This window comes from Microtus oregoni, unplaced genomic scaffold (assembly GCF_018167655.1).
Source record: "Microtus oregoni isolate MIOR12 unplaced genomic scaffold, Mior012 000002F_ref0000024, whole genome shotgun sequence".
Lineage (NCBI taxonomy): Eukaryota > Metazoa > Chordata > Mammalia > Rodentia > Cricetidae > Microtus > Microtus oregoni.
In genome coordinates, this window is record NW_024543061.1 from 90025045 (window position 1) to 90041663 (window position 16619).

The 16619-nt window shown below is 37.6% G+C and overlaps 2 pseudogenes; one reads left to right on the forward strand and one right to left on the reverse strand.

Annotated features, from left to right (window-relative positions):
- The window catches only part of LOC121436997, a 207102-nt pseudogene that overhangs the window by 82960 nt on the left and 107523 nt on the right, over nucleotides 1–16619 (forward strand).
- LOC121432487 overlaps nucleotides 1–16619 on the reverse strand; it is a 52045-nt pseudogene that overhangs the window by 3117 nt on the left and 32309 nt on the right.

Sequence of the window (16619 nt, forward strand, 5' to 3'; positions counted from 1 at the left end):
ACAAGTCTATGAGTTAAACTACCTTTTCTATGGATTATTAGTATAATAGAGTTTTAGAGAGATACTTATCACCTTTTCAATATGTGTGTATATATATATATATATTCATGAAATAAATGGATTGATAATTCTACAATATAGCTCTCATCATATTATGACTCAAATTTTAATATAGGTTAAGACATTGTTTCCTTATCTTCCTTCTTAAAAGAATGGCTTGCAAATGCAGTTCACTTATCTGAAATTAAGGTATATGATTTTGTGAGAATTTAAAAATCATCAATGCACTTTAGTATTTACACTGTTGCTTTTGTTTAAAGCTTACAGGATGCATTACACATTCTTCAGAGATACAATTCTATCAGCTTACACATGAAAATTACCTTTCATGTCTTCTAGAACTTTGACAATGTTTTTCAATATTATGGTCTTCCCAACTGTATCCTAAAATATAATGCCAGAATATGTATGTTATATATTGAAATGTGTAAAAAAAATTAGTTACCATTTGTATTGAACCTTACAGCCATGCCTGATTTATTCATTTCATTCTTCTTCTTCCTCAATCATATTACAAAAGAGCACCAGTTACCAATGAACAACTGTCCCCTTATTATAAAACATGAAATATAATTCAGTCTTACCTATACTAGTAAGGTTTCTGTAGGTTTCCAACATCACATCTTTGTAGAGACTCCTCTGGGTAGGATCCAGCAAAGTCCATTCTTCCCAAGTGAAGTTGATATGTACATCATCATAGGTCACTGCATTCTAAAATATTCCATACATTTGTACAACAGAAATCATGACTTTGACAACACTGCAAATGTATACTTCTTTGACAGTATAGTCATATAACTTTGGTGCTCCCCATACTTATTCTATGAAATAGACATAATTTAATTACCAAGTCACTTTAGAAACAAACTGAATGGAAGATTCACCTCTGTAATTTATGAACCCTTTGAAATGCCTATTAACAAACAATAAAAGATAAGTAAACAGATCAACAGTACAGAGTACAAATGAGAGAAATTGTATGGATGATTAATTTCTAACAAAAAAAGATAGTCAAACTGGGTGTATTGAATCATGCCTTTAATCCTTGCACTCAGAAGGCAGAGGCATATATCTATCTGCCTCTGAGTTGAATGGCCTAGTCCATGCAATCACTTCTAGGACAGCCATAAATATATATTAAGGATCTGTTTCCATTTAAAAGTCAATCAAACAAACATAAAAGATAGAAAGAACTCAGAGGTTTTTGCTGTAGTTCCTGAAAAGAGTTATCTATTTACTCCAGCTCTTTATTCATCTATGAGAAACCTGAAGTGTCTCAATTTAAACTGCAACATAAATAAGATTTTACTTAAAGCACTGGATGTTTAAAAAGTTATAAATGGACAAATGAAAGCATCAAATATATATGTTGATTACAAATAATCAACACTGAGCAGGAAAGATGTTTCAACAGTAAAGAGTACTCCTGGTCTGACTCAAGGAATTACATGGGGGGATCACAACTATTCATTATACCAAGTTCAGGGTTCCTAGTTCCATCTTTTAATCAACGTAAGGATCAGGCACTCACATGGTACATATCCATGTACAAGTAAATACTCATATTAAAATAAAAATTCAAACAAAACAAAACAGGACGGAAGAAGGTGATGCACCTGCAATCCAATGACTCAGAAAGCACAACCAGTGTCAATGTCATGAATACATGCCATCCTGGGAAACATAATGATACCCTCTGTCAAATTTTAAAATTCAAGATATGGGTGAAGCTCAGTATATGCTTGATAGGAACAAAACCATCATACAACAATATAAAAACAAAAAAAGTCAAGGCCCACTTTTAATCCCAGTACTTGGGAATCAGAGTCAGGGGATCTCTGAGTTTGAAGCCAGCCTGGTATACACAGCAACTTGCAGGACATCTAGGGCTATACAGACAAATCTTGTATTCAGAAATAAACAAACAAAAATGAAAACTGTAGGCTACCAAACTGTCTTAGGATCAAATAGCAGTTAATTTTGCTGAATCTTATGTGATTTGGTGATAGAGTTTATAATGGTAGGAAAGTCATGACAGCAAAAGAAGAAAGCTGACTGATTAGTTTCAACCACAATATAGCAGGCACAAAGAACGGGGAATAGGTTGAGGCTATAGAAACTCATAGCACATGTCCAATGAGGAATTTCATCCAGAAAGGCTCCTCCTCCTACTGGATTCACAAGCAATCAAATGAAAGTTGACAAGAAGAGGGACATGTTCAAATACATCTTCCTATATGAGAGGTTTTCATTCAATCAAGTACATCCTGACCTGGGTCACTATAGGCTCATGATAACCAAAGAAGAAAAATGCGTTTAGGGTTACGGTTAAGAATCACTTTGCTTACGCCTTCCATAAGTTGAATGCTTATGTGAATGGAGTCTTACCCTTAGATCACCTTGCTAGGCTTCCATTCTATAGCAAGGGCCTTCTCTATAATGGTGATAAAATCCTCGAAAATCCCTGCCTGTTCCAGTAATTGACTGCCACAAGAAACTGCCTTTTCATTTTCATTTATTTCTGCTCCACTTGGTGTTTATTTTTCACCGTAGTCTTGAATGAATCATCAGTAATAACCATCCACCACAATCAATATTCCATTTAAGGAATTAGCTCATATTTTTAAATTCTGCTTCACTAAATTTCCAGGTCAGAGGCAGAAAAAGAAATATTTTGGAGCCAAAATATCACACAAATAACCTCCAGCTTAATCAATTTCAACTGAAATTCTATGATTTCAATCTCCACTTTCTGTCATCTCTCTTAACATTTCCATCTTTCTGATCCGACAAGAACAGCTAATTAATTCTGTGTACTACTTTCTAATATTTTTGCCACCTAAAGTTTTGATATCTTCTATACTCTTCAAAGAGACATCATTCCCAGGTTCTGTCTAGAAACAATATTACTTTTGGTTCTCCATTTTTTGTTCTAACTTGCATTTATATATCTCCAATTAAATCTTTTAATGAAAAGCAGCTCAGACAATGAGTGGGGGTAATTTGGCTTCATCATTTTGGGAGCTTAGGATAGAAAAGCAAGCTAATAGTTGAAGGCAAAAATACATGGACAAGGAGTGTTTCATGGCTTTCTTTCTTGCCTAGTCAGATTGGTGCCTTTTGTATCCCAAGCCCACTTTCTTAGAGATATTGCCACCCACAGTGGAGGAGCCATCACACATCTATCATCAATCAACACAATCTCTCCCAGATATGGCAGTTTATGGCTTTTATGAACAAAGCCACTATGAACACAGTTGAGCAAATGTCCTTGTGGTAGTATCTTTTGGGTATATGTTCAAGAGTGGTATAGATTTGTCTTGAGGTAGATTGACTCCCAATTTCCTGAGGACTGCATATTAATTTCTACATTGGCTGTACAAGTTTGCACTTGTGACAGCAATGAATCCCCTTGCTATATGTCCTTGCCAGCATTAGCTGTCACTTGTGTTATGGACCTTATCAGTTCTAAGACTTGTAAGATGAAATATCAATGTAGTTTTGATATTCATTTCCCTAATGGCTAAGGATGTAGAACATGTGTTCAGGTGTTTCTCAGTCACTTTAGATTCCTTTACTGAGAATTCTGTTTAGAGGTGTTCCCCATTATAATTGGATTATTTGGTTTGTTGTTGTCTAGTTTTTTTTCAGTTCTTTAATATCCTAGGTGAGAAAACACAGAATCACATAGATAAACATGATATGTATTTACTTATAGGTGGATATTACCAGTTAAGTAAAGTATAATCACAGTAATCACAGTTAATCACAGTACAATCCATAGACACGGAGAGGCTAAGTAACAAGAACAGCTCTACAAGAGATGAATGCATCTCATTGGTAAGAAGAAATAAAACAGATTTTACGAGTGCAGTGGAGGCAGGTGGGAATGGGAACAGGAAGGATCAGGTGAGTGAAGAAAAGACAGATGGGGAGAAGACAGGGAGAGATAACTGGAATAGGGGAACTTTTAACAGGGGATGTAGAAACAGTATAGCGAAAACTTTCCTGGACCTATAAAGGTAACCCTAGTGAGGACTCCTAGTACTCAAGAGGAGGCTGAACTAGCCATCTTCTGTAACTACATAAGGTTCCCAGTGGAACTGCGACACCAAGCCAGCCACAAAACATTCAACCCACACTTGTACTACCTGCAAGATATGCTGGGACACTGGTGGCTTAGAGCTTTCTTAGTGGCCAATAGATGACTGGTCTAACTTGAAACTCATACTGTGAGAGGAAGTCCATAAGTGACACTGCCTAGATGGCCAGGAACCAGAAATTGAATGGCTCAGAACAGGGGTAGAACCAAATACAGTTGGCCAAGAAAAAAATATCAATGAAATGATTCATAACTATTTTCTGCTATTATCATAGATTGCTGTTTAGCCTACTTGTTATTAAAGAGGCTTCTTCCAGGGGCTGATGTAAGCCCATGCAGAGATCCCTACAAACAAAAAGTAGGAAGCAGTATGGAGAGAACTACTACCAAATTCCCAAATATTGCTTATAAACATTTGTTTACATTTAAAGGAGCCATGATACAGAGATAATAATACATTGTATTTGTATAGATTTTGACCTAATGATAAAAATTTAAGGTCAACTGTTTTATATATGTATATATATACATATATATATATATATACACATATACATATATGTGTGTGTGTGTATGTGTGTTCTTGTTTAAAGTATTATATTTGTGCAGCTCATTTAAAGATGCAATGTATAGTTAAGAAATACAAATTAGACCCCCCAAGCCTGCCCTGTTGTCTGCAAGGTCCTTGGCTCAGGAACAGTTTCCTGCTCCTGCACCAAGGCTAACCACCCAGAGGGGTGAGTGCCTGCCTACCAGGCAGGCCTGAAGGTCCCTGGCAAGGAAGTGTGGGCACCTTCAGCTTGTGATGCAGGGTCTCCTGTGTTCTACTCGACCCCGCCTTGTTCCCCACCTTAGCCCTTTTGTCCACAGGTCCTTAGGCTACCAGGCATCCCTGTTTCAGTGCTGAGGAGTTCCATTTGGATAGTGCTGAGGAGTTTCATACAGACAGGAACAGTTCCTGCTTCTACACTGAGGAGATTCACCAAGAGAATCAGTCACAGCAAAGACTAGACCAAGATACCAGGCCTCTCCTGGCTTCATTTGAAGGAACTGATGGGCAGGTGCCAATGCAAGAATTCCTGCAACAACCTGAAAGGCAACATGACATCACCAGAATCTAAAGATACCAAAACAAGAAGAATCGAACACCCTACTCCAGAAGAAATAGAAGATATTGACTTTAAATGGAACTATGTGAAAATGGACCTTAAACAGGAGGTGAAAAATTGCCATGAAGAAATAGTGATGGACAAACAAAAAGGTAGAGGAAATGAATAAACCTCTCAAAGATACCCAAGAAAAACAAGAGAAACAAGAAAGAGCAATCAAACAGGTAAGGAAAACAGTTCAAGACTTGAAGAATGAAATGGAGGTAATGAAGAAAACACAAACCAAGGGAAGGCTGGGGATGGAAAATCTGGGTAAAGAAACAGGAACTACAGAGACAAGTATTACCAACAGAATACAAGAGATAGAAGAAAGAATCTCAGACACTGAAGATACCACAGAGAAAATGAACGCACTGAACAAAGAAAACAGCAAATACAACAAATGCTCATCACAAAACATTCAGGAAATCTGGGACACAATAAAATGACCAAACCTAAGAAAAATAGGGGTAGAAGAAGGAAAAGTACAGATCAATGGTTCAGAAAATATATTTAATAAAATTATAAGCCGGGCGGTGGTGGCGAACGCCTTTAATCCCAGAACTTGGGAGGTAGAGGCAGGCGGATCTCTGTGAGTTCGAGACCAGCCTGGTCAACAAGAGCTAGTTCCAGGAGAGGCTCCAAAACCACAGAGAAACCCTGTCTCGAAAAACCAAAAATAAATAAATAAATAAATAAATAAATAAATTTATAGAAGGAAACTTTCCCAACCTAAAGAAAAACATTCCTATGAAGGTTCAAAAAGCATACAGAACACCGAACACACTGGATCAAGAAAAAAACATTGCCTCACCATATCATAATCAAAAAACAAAACATACAGAATAAAGAAAGAATATTAAGAGCTGCAAAGGAAAAAGGTCAAGTTACTTATGAAGGTAAACCTATCAGACTTATACTTGACTTCTCTATGGAAACAATTAAACCCAGAAGGTCCTGGATAGATGTACTGCAGTAACTAAGAGACCATGGATGCAAGCCCAGACTACTATACCCAGCCAAGCTATCATTCACTATAAATGGAGAAAACAAAATTTTCCAGGATAAAAACACATTTAAACAATACGTAGCCACAAATCCAGTCTTACAGAAAGTAATAGAAGGAAAATCACAACCCAAAGAATCCAGCATTGCCAACACTGCACACAATAACTCAGACATCTAGAGACCCTTCACCAGCACAACTCAAAGAAGGGAAACACACAAACTCTACTACCAAAAACAATAACAATAACCGGAGTCAACAAACACTGGTCATAAATATCACGTAATGTCAATGGGCTCAACTCACCTATAAAAAGGCACAGGCTAAGAGATTGGACACGAAAACAAGATCCAAAATTCTGCTGTTTACAAGAAACATGCCTCAACCACAAAGACAGACATCTACTCATAGTAAAGGGCTGGGAAAAAGATTTATCAAGCAAATGGACCTAAGAAACAAGCAAATGTGGCCATACTAATTTCTAACAAAGTTGACTTCAAACGAAAATCAATCAGAAGAGATGGAGACAAACATTTAATACTCATAACAGAAACAATCCATCAGGATAAAGTCTCAATCCTGAATATCTATGCCCCTAATATAAAAGCACCCACTTATGTAAAAGAAAGATTACTAAAACTGAAGACAGTCATCAAACCACACTCACTAATAGTAGGAGACTCCAACACTCCTCTCTCACCAAGGGACAGGTCAATCAGACAGAAATCTAACAGAGAAATAAGAGAATTAATGGAGGTAATAAATCAAATGGACTTAGACATCTATAGAACATTCTACCCAAATAGGAAAGAATATACCTTCTCTGCAGCTCATGGAACCTTCTCGAAAATTGACCACATACTCGGTAACAAAGCAACCTTACACAGTTACAAAAAAATATTAGTAACCAACTGTGTCTTATCGGACAACCATGGATTAAAGTTAGACTTCAACAACAATGTTACCCGCAGAAAGCCAACAAACTCATGGAAACTGAACAGTCGACTACTGAACCACACCTGGATCAAGGAAGAAATAAAGAAAGAAATTAAAGTCTTTCTTGAATTCAATGAAAATACTCAACATACTCAAACCTATGGGACACTATGAAAGAAATGCTAAGAAGAAAGTTCATAGAACTAAGTACCCACTTAGAGAAAATGGAGAAAGCACACATTGGAGACTTAACAGCCCACGTGAAAGCTCTGGAAAAAAAGAAACAGACTCACCTAGGAGGAGTAGAAGACTGGAAATAATCAAACTGAGGCCTGAAATCAACAAAATAGAAACACAGAAAACAATCCAAAGAATCAATGAAACAAAAAGCTGGTTCTTAGAGAAAATCAACAAGATTGATAAAACCCTATCCAAACTAATCAAATGGCAGAGAGAGAATATGCAAATTAACAAGATCAGAAATGAAAAGGGGGACATAACCACAGACACAGGGGAAATTCTGAGAATCATTAGATCTTACTACAAAAGCATGTATGCCAAAAAATTGGAAAATGTAAAAGAAATCGACACTTTTTTAGATAAGTACCATATACCAAAGTTAAACAAGGACCAGGTGAACAATCTGAAGAGACTTGTTAGTTGCAAAGAATTAGAAGCTGTTATCAAAAACCTCCCTTCCAAAAAAAGTGCAGGTCCAGATGGTTTCAATGCAGAATTCTACCAGAACTTTCAAGAAGACCTAATACCTATACTCCTTAATGTATGTCACAATATAGAAAAAGAAGAGACATTGAGAAATTTCTATTATGAAGCTACAGTTACCCTGATACAAAAACCACACAAAGATTCAATGAAGAAAGAGAATTACAGGCCAATCTCACTCATGAACATCAACACGAAAATCCTCAATAAAGTACTGTCAAACCGAATCCAAGAACACATTAGAAAAATTATCCATTATGATCAAGTAGGCTTCATCCCAGGTATGCAGGGCTGGTTCAGCATATGAAAATCTATCAATGTAATCCATCGTACAAATAAACTGAAAGAAAAAAACCATATGATCATTTCATTAGATGCTGAAAAAACATTTGACAAAATTCAACATCCCTTTATGATAAAGGTCTTGGAGAGATTAGGGATACAAGGGTCATACCTAAATATAATAAAAGCAATTTACAGCAAGCCAACAGCTAACTTCAAATTAAATGGAGAGAAACTCAAACCATCCCACTAAAATTAGGAACATGACAAGGCTGTCCACTCTCGCCATACCTCTTCAATATAGTGTTTGAAGTACTAGCAATAGCAATAAGACAACATAACGGGATCAAGGGGATTCAAATTGGAAAGGAAGAAGTTAAACTTTCGTTATTTGCAGATGATATGATAGTTTACATAGGCGACCCCAAAAACTCCACCAAAGAACTCCAACAGCTGATAAACACCTTTAGTAATGTGGCAGGATACAAAATCAACTCCAAAAAATCAGTTGCCGTCCTATACACAAAGGAAAAGGAAGCAGAGAGGGAAATCAGAGAAGCTTCACCTTTCACAATAGCCACAAATAGCATAACATATCTTGGGGTAACTGTAACCAAGGAAGTGAAGGATGTATTTGACAAGAACTTTATGTCTTTGAAGAAAGAAATTGAAGAGGGTACCAGAAAATGGAAGGCTCTCACTTGCTCTTGGATTGGGAGGATCAACATAGTAAAAATGGCAATTCTACCAAAGGCAATTTATAGATTCGATGCAATCCCCATCAAGGTCCCATCAAAATTCCTCACAGATCTTGAGAGGACAATAATAAACTTTATATGGAAAAACAAAAAACCCAGAATAGCCAAAACAATCTTATACAATAAAGGAACTTCTGGTGGCAATAAAATCCTTGACTTCAAACTCTATTACAGAGTTACAGTATTGAAAACAGCTTGGTATTGGCATAACAACAGAGAAGTTGACCAATCGAATAGAAGACCTGGATTTTAACCCTCAATCCTATGAACACCTGATTTTCAATAAAGGAGCTGAAAGTACAGAATGGAAGTAAGAAAGCATCTTCAACAAATGGTGCTGGCATAACTGGATGTCAACCTGTAGAAGAATGAAAATAGACCCATATCTATCACCATGCACAAAACTCAATTCCAAATGGATCAAAGACCTCAATATCAATCTGAATACACTGAACCTCATAGAAGAGAAAGTGGGAAGTACTCTACAACATATGGGCACAGGAGATCACTTCCTAAGTATAACGCTTGCAGCACAGACATTAAGGGCAACATTGAATAAACGGGACCTCCTGAAACTGAGAAGCTTCTGTAAAGCAAAGGACACTGTCACTAAGACAAAAGGCAACCTACTGACAGGGAGAAGATCTTTACCAACACTGCAACAGACAAAGGTCTGATCTCCAAAATATATAAAGAACTCAAGAAACTAGACTTTAAAATGGGGCACTGAACTGAACAGAGAATATTCAACAGAAGAAATTCAAATAGCCAAAAGGCACTTAGGTCATGCTTAACCTCCTTAGCAATCAGGGAAATGCAAATCAAACAACTTTGAGATATCATCTTACACCTGTCAGAATAGCTAAAATCAAAAACACCAATGAAAGCCTTTGCTGGAGAAGTTGTGGAGTAAGGGGTACACTCATCCATTGCTGGTGGGAATGCAAACTTGTGCAACCACTTTGGAAAGCAGTGTATCGATTTCTCAGGAAATTCAGGATCAACCTACCCAAGGACCCAGCAGTACCACTCTTGGGAATATACCCAAGAGATGCCCTATCAAATTATAAAAGCATTTGTTCAACTATGTTCATAGCAGCATTATTTGTAATATCCAGAACCTGGAAACAACCTAGATACCCTTCATTGGAAGAATGAATGACAAAATTGTGGAATATATACATATTAGAGTACTACTCAGCAGTAAAAAACAATGACATCTTGAATTTTGCATACAAATGGATGGAAATAGAAAACACTATCCTGAGTGAGGTAACCCAGACCCAAAACAATGAACATGGGATGTACTCACTCATAATTGGTTTCTAGCCATAAATAAAGAACATTGAGCCTATAATTTGTGATCCTAGAGAAGCTAAATAAGAAGCTGAACCCAAAGAAAAACATATAGTCATACTCCTGGGTATCGTAAGTAGACAAGATTGCCGGGCAAAAATTGGGAACTTGGGGGTGGAGTGGGATGGGGGTAAGGGGAAATGGGGAGAGAAAAGTGAGAAGTGGAGGATGGGGGGAGCTTGGGGGAATGGGATGGTTGGGATAAAGGAAGGGTGGATATGGGAGCAGGGAAGTATATATCCTAATTAAGGGAGCCATCTTAGGGTTGGAAAGAGACTTGACTCTAGAGGGGCTTGCAGGTGTCCAGGGAGATGTCCCCAATTAGTTTCTTTGGCAACTGAGGAGAGAGAACCTGAAATGGCCCTATCCTATAGCCATACTGACGAATATCTTGTATATAACCATAGAACCTTCATCTGGCAATGGATGGAGATAGAGACAGAGACCCACACTGGAGCTGGACTGAGCTCCCAAAGTCCAAATGAGGAACAGAAGGAGGGAGAACATGAGCAAGGAGTCAGGACCGCAAGGGATGCACCCACCCACTGTGACAGTGGGGCTGATCTATTGGGAGCTCAGCAAGGCCTGCTGGACTAGGACTGAATAAGCATGGGATAAAACCGGACTCTCTGAACATGACAATGAGGGCTGATGAGAAGCCAAGGACAATGGCACTGGGTTTTGATCCTACTGCATGAACTGGCCATGTGGGAGCCTAGACTGTTTGGATGCTCACCTTCCTAGACCTGGATGGAGGGGGGAGAACCTTGGACTTCCCACAGGGTAGAGAACCCTGACTGCTCTTTGGACTGGAGAAGGAGGGGAGAGGAGATGGAGTAGGGGGAAGGAAATTGTAGGTGGGGAGGAGGCAGAAATTTTTTCAATAAAATAAATTAACACATAAAAAGAAACACAAATTAATAGTCTTTTATAACAGTTAAACTTTTAGTCATGTTAGGCTTTCTAGAAGTATAGAGATATATTTCAGATGGATGGATATTTTTTAAATCTTTCAAAGACATACAGAATATGGCATTTAAAATGTTTTAAAAACTTAGGAATTTTCATGACAGTGAGCCACGTCTGCCTCTGGCAGCACCTATTATTTCAGAGAGGTTGATGGGCATTAAAGAATCTCATTATGGAATTTGCCTTCAATGTGACTAGCCATTTGGGGAAGAAACTTCTGCTGGAATTGCTTCATGGTATGTTTTATAAACTAGACATCCAGGACCCACAGAAAAATCACTGCTAAAGTTGCCTAAAGAAGGTGAGAAAATCATTCAAAGTTCCTGCTCCATGCAAGAGTCTGCCCGACATTCTGCAGGACCCACAAAAAGGTGACTAACAAACTGCCAATATAGGCAGAACTGTCTTTGAAATGTCCTGCTTCATGGAAAAGTCTGCCAGACACTATGGGCCTATAGGCTGGAGATGGATGCCCCAATGTTACAGAAGAACTTTGGGTGACTGTCCAGGCAGCAAGATGTCTTTGTCAATTCTAGAGTTTTAGAAGTTGCTTATAATGTACTTCCTGTTTACTTAGGTAGTAGTATATCCTTCTGGAGTCTTTGATGAAGTTGAAGAAAGAGACAGTTTTATAATTATAAAAAAAAAAATTAGAAGCCGGGCGATGGTGGCGCACACCTTTAATCCCAGCACTCGGGAGGCAGAGTCAGGTGGATCTCTGTGAGTTCGAGACCAGCCTGGTCTACAGAGCTAGTTCCAGGAGAGGCTCCAAAGCCAGAGAGAAACCCTGTCTCGATAAAGAAAAAAAAAGAAAGAAAAGATTAGAAATAAAACCTTAGACTCGAAAAGATGGAATAGATGATATAGTATTTTCCTTAACTTGCCAAGTGTAAAGGGACTAAATATTGCAAGTCTAATTCTTGCTGGATAATGGTTTCATTATATGTAATCTTGCTATGTCAAAATTGAAACCATCCTTTTTATTTAGACAGAAAATAGGAGGTGATGTGGGATTCCCCCTGTATGCTATGAAGATGTTTTATTACCATTAGTTAATAAAGAAGCTACTTTGGGCTTATGGCTTCACAGAATAAAACAAGTAGAAATTCCAAGCAGAGATAAAGGAGAAAAGAAGACAGAGTCAGGGAGATGCCATGTAGCTGCTGAAGGAGACAGATGCTGGATGGAAACTTACTGGTAGGCCACAGTCATGTGATGACACAAAGATTAATAGAAATAGGTTAACTTTAGATGTAAGAGTTACTTAATAAAAAGCCTAAGCTATTGGCTAAGCAGTCTTGTAATTAAAATAATTTTTTATATTTATTGGAGGTCTGGGCATCTGTTAAATGAACAAGCAGCCTCTGTATATACCAGGATATAAGAAAATTTGCAAGCTATACAGTGTACACAAGATTAATGTTTAAATTGAATTGTCCTGTTAAACTTTCATGATTCCTTGACTACTGAGGGATCATACAAAGAAGCACAAATCAGCCTGAATGTTTCACTGTATGAGGGAATGCAACAGTCTACCAGGAACTGGGAGGTATATTGTGACCCAGGAACCATGGACTTTAACCTGAAAAACCTATGACACAGGTCTCTCAAGGAAGTTAGGTCAGGCCAACTCTATGGTTCCCTGCAGAGCTTAAAGCCCACAAAAATTTTATGACTTTGATCTCCACTCTCTGCCATTACTCTCAACATTTCCATCTTCCAGGTCCCAAAAGAACAGCTGATTAGACTTTTTGTCCAGTTTTCTGATATCTTTAGCATTCTTATAACAGTCAACATTCCCAGGTCCTTTGCAGCACTTGAGTCCCATTTTTGTTCCAAATTTCTGTTCTGTTGCTGCTATTAAATTATCTAATCAAAAGAAACTCAGGTAATGAGTAAGTTTATTTGGTTGTTAACCCTATTTCACAATTCTTACTTATGGGAGCTTAAAACAGATACTCAAGCTAAAAATAATAGCTAAAGGCAAAACATGTGAAACCATTATTTTCTAGCTTTCTCTCTTCTTTTGTCACTGTCTTGTGCTTAGCTAGCTCTCCTATCTATCCCAGAGCTGCTTGCTCAGAGATATTGCCAACACAGTGGGAAAACCTTCCCATATCAATCAAAACCAACAAAATCTCTCTCAGACAACTTATCAGACATTCTGATCTAGGAATACCCTCAATTGGTGTTTTCTCAGATTACTTTAAGCTATGGCATGCTGATAGCTGAGGCTAATTAAGAGAAAAAGACAATAATATACAAAAATATTTTAAAGATCTAAAGGCAATGTACTAATAACATCAGTCACTTGACCAGCAAAAACACAAACATGAAGGTAGATATGCCAGAGAATGGAAAATGGCAAACATACAAGATAAAGAAGAAAAAACTAAAAGTGTCTCTCCACAGAAACTTCCCAAACCAATAAAAACTCAAGGAACTAATAACATGAGAAATTTTTTGAATACAAAGTTATTGAGACCATTATTTTCCAGAAAATGAACAATATTCTTAAATCAATAAAATCAATAACATAGATGACAAAGACACAAAGACATATTATGCTTTCTTAAATAAACACTACAAGATTTTAACCAAAATCGAACTCTAAAAAATCACTGACCAGCACTCATCCTATAGACTTCAGTTCTCTCTCCTTTAACAATAACAGAAAATGGTTTGGGTGAGGAGGGATGTTCCACCAAAATTGGAGAGACTCACTTGAAACCTCATGTCTTAACTTCATAGAAAATAGTTTTGAGGGGGCTGGAGAGATGGCTCAGTGGTTAAGAGCATTGCCTGCTCTTCCAAAGGTCCTGAGTTCAATTCCCAGCAACCACATGGTGGCTCACAACCATCTGTAATGAGGTCTGGTGCCCTCTTCTGGCCTGCAGACATACACACGGACAGAATATTGTATACATAATAAATAAATAAATAAATAAATAAATAAAATAAAAAATACAATAAAAATAGTTTTGACTACTAAAAGGATCTCATTATCTTATAGTAAAGAATAGGATGTATCCTAGCGTCACTTAGACACCATTTGTTTCCCATGATTGATAATTGCCTGTAAGTCTGCAGAGTGAGGAAATGAAAACATTTTTAAACAAAATGCAAGATAACAGATTTTTTAAAGGATCAGTGTACACCTAAAGCAACTTGTTTTACTCTAATTGCTTTATAAGTCAAAGTACTTTTGAAAACAAGTTTATTGTTATTTTTTGTATATATTTGTACATGAATTAGAATATCTTCCATATGTATGCAGGTGACATACAAAAAGAAGGGTTCAGATGGCTTTGGATCTGAAATCGTAGAGTTATGAGCCTAACAACTTGAGTTAGGTATCTGAACATAGGTCATCTCCAAAATGAATATGTGATGAGCCATCTGCCAACATCCATAATGCCTTTTATCAAATAAACCAAAAGTCTCTCAGATTAACAATAACAGCAACAAAACCAAAATAAATAAAGAAGTAAATAAATGACACTTGGAAACATGATGCAGTGGTGTGTATGGTAAATTTGCATCATAAATGAATACATTACAATGATAATGCCCAACAATTTATAACAGGAAAACTGATTACAAAGCTATACTCGTAGTGGAAACACCCAGAGTAATCAGTGAGATTATGAAAAAATAGTACACAGATTGACATAATATGACTTCTTGCTGGGTTGTGGTGATGCACACTTTAATCTCAGCACTCAGGCAGCAGAGAAACGAGGATCTCTGTGAGTTACAAGTCAGATGATCTACAGAGCAAGTTCCAGGACAGGCTCCAAAGCGACAGAGAAACCCTGTCTTGGGAGAAAAAAATTACCACAAAGCTACAACAATCAAGAATGTGTACAATATTTGAGAAAGAATAAAGATCATAGAGAGAAAAAGACAAGAACATAGGCAGGAAAATATCATTAACTATTAATCAAAAGATCAAATGAAACTTAGTCAGAAAACATGTGACCTTGAACAATGTTAGCCAGCTACCTATGTGTAGAGAAATTAAATAAATAAAGACTTCACAACATTCACAATCTTACCTCAAAGTGACCATTAAACTGTTGTTTCTGACCCTACAGCTACTGGTATTTCTTCCAAACAGAGAGGCCCCATGCTCTAGAACCCTCTCTGTAAAAAGAGATGACCTCCTGCTCTCCCCTTCGGTCTTGTTGTGTTTTCAGGTAAATCCAGCCCCACTGATGCCCAATACCAAAGCAATATAGAATAATTTCTGCTTCCTGTCACATGGATTATAGCACAAGATACAGATTCTGCCCTATCTACCTGCCCAACACCATACACACCTAAGAAACCTCTGCAGCTCAGAAACTCTTTTTGTCACCTGGAACTAAATATCACTGAATGACATCATTGTGGCTAGTGGTAGCAGACAAGTTAGAAGCATTCTAATCATGTATTGCTAAAAGTCAATCAACATCACCATAGTTCTACCAGCTTTTAAATTATTTAAAACATTTATAAGACAAACTTGAAAGTAGAATGTAATATTTAGAACTTCTAGAAATAAGACTATCAGTTTTCAAATCTGTCGTCCCACTGCACACTAAAAGCATGACTCTGTGTGGACACTGGACAGTGATATTACAAGTATAATATTCTACCATGCCAGGGCTGCAGAGTGTCACTCTTCCCATGAAATCCATATACAGGGAGGCACAGATGACAAAGACCACTGCCCAGGTCATTACATAGGGCAACAAAACCACAGCCTGGCTCATGGTCCATCCAAATCCCAGCAGAAATGACAGTTCAACAGACCTTCTCTGAACACCCTACACTCACCATGGCATAGCTTGTGGTATTCCTAGGGCTGGAGAGATGTCTCAGTGGTTAAGAGCACTGACTGCTTTTCCAGAGGTCCTGAGTTCAATTCCCAGCAACCACATGGTGGCTCACAACCATCTGTAATGAGATCTGGTGCCCTCTTTTGACATGTGGGCATACATAGAGGTAGAATTTTGTATGCACAATAAAAATAAATAAATCATTAAAAAACAAAACAGTATAGTTTAAAAAAACTCACTACAATAAAAGGAGAAAAGAATCCTGAAAAGAATCTGCAAGCTACCTATCACTATTGTTCCTGATTGCTAAGACTTTCCAGAACTCCTCCTTGGCTAGGGCCACCCAACTTGGCGTTAGAATAATGTCAGCTCAACTACTGGGTGATCAAAGATCAAATGACTCAGATAGCACAGTACTTCCTGTTCTGTCCTTCCAGCCCAGTGGACAGGGCCCTA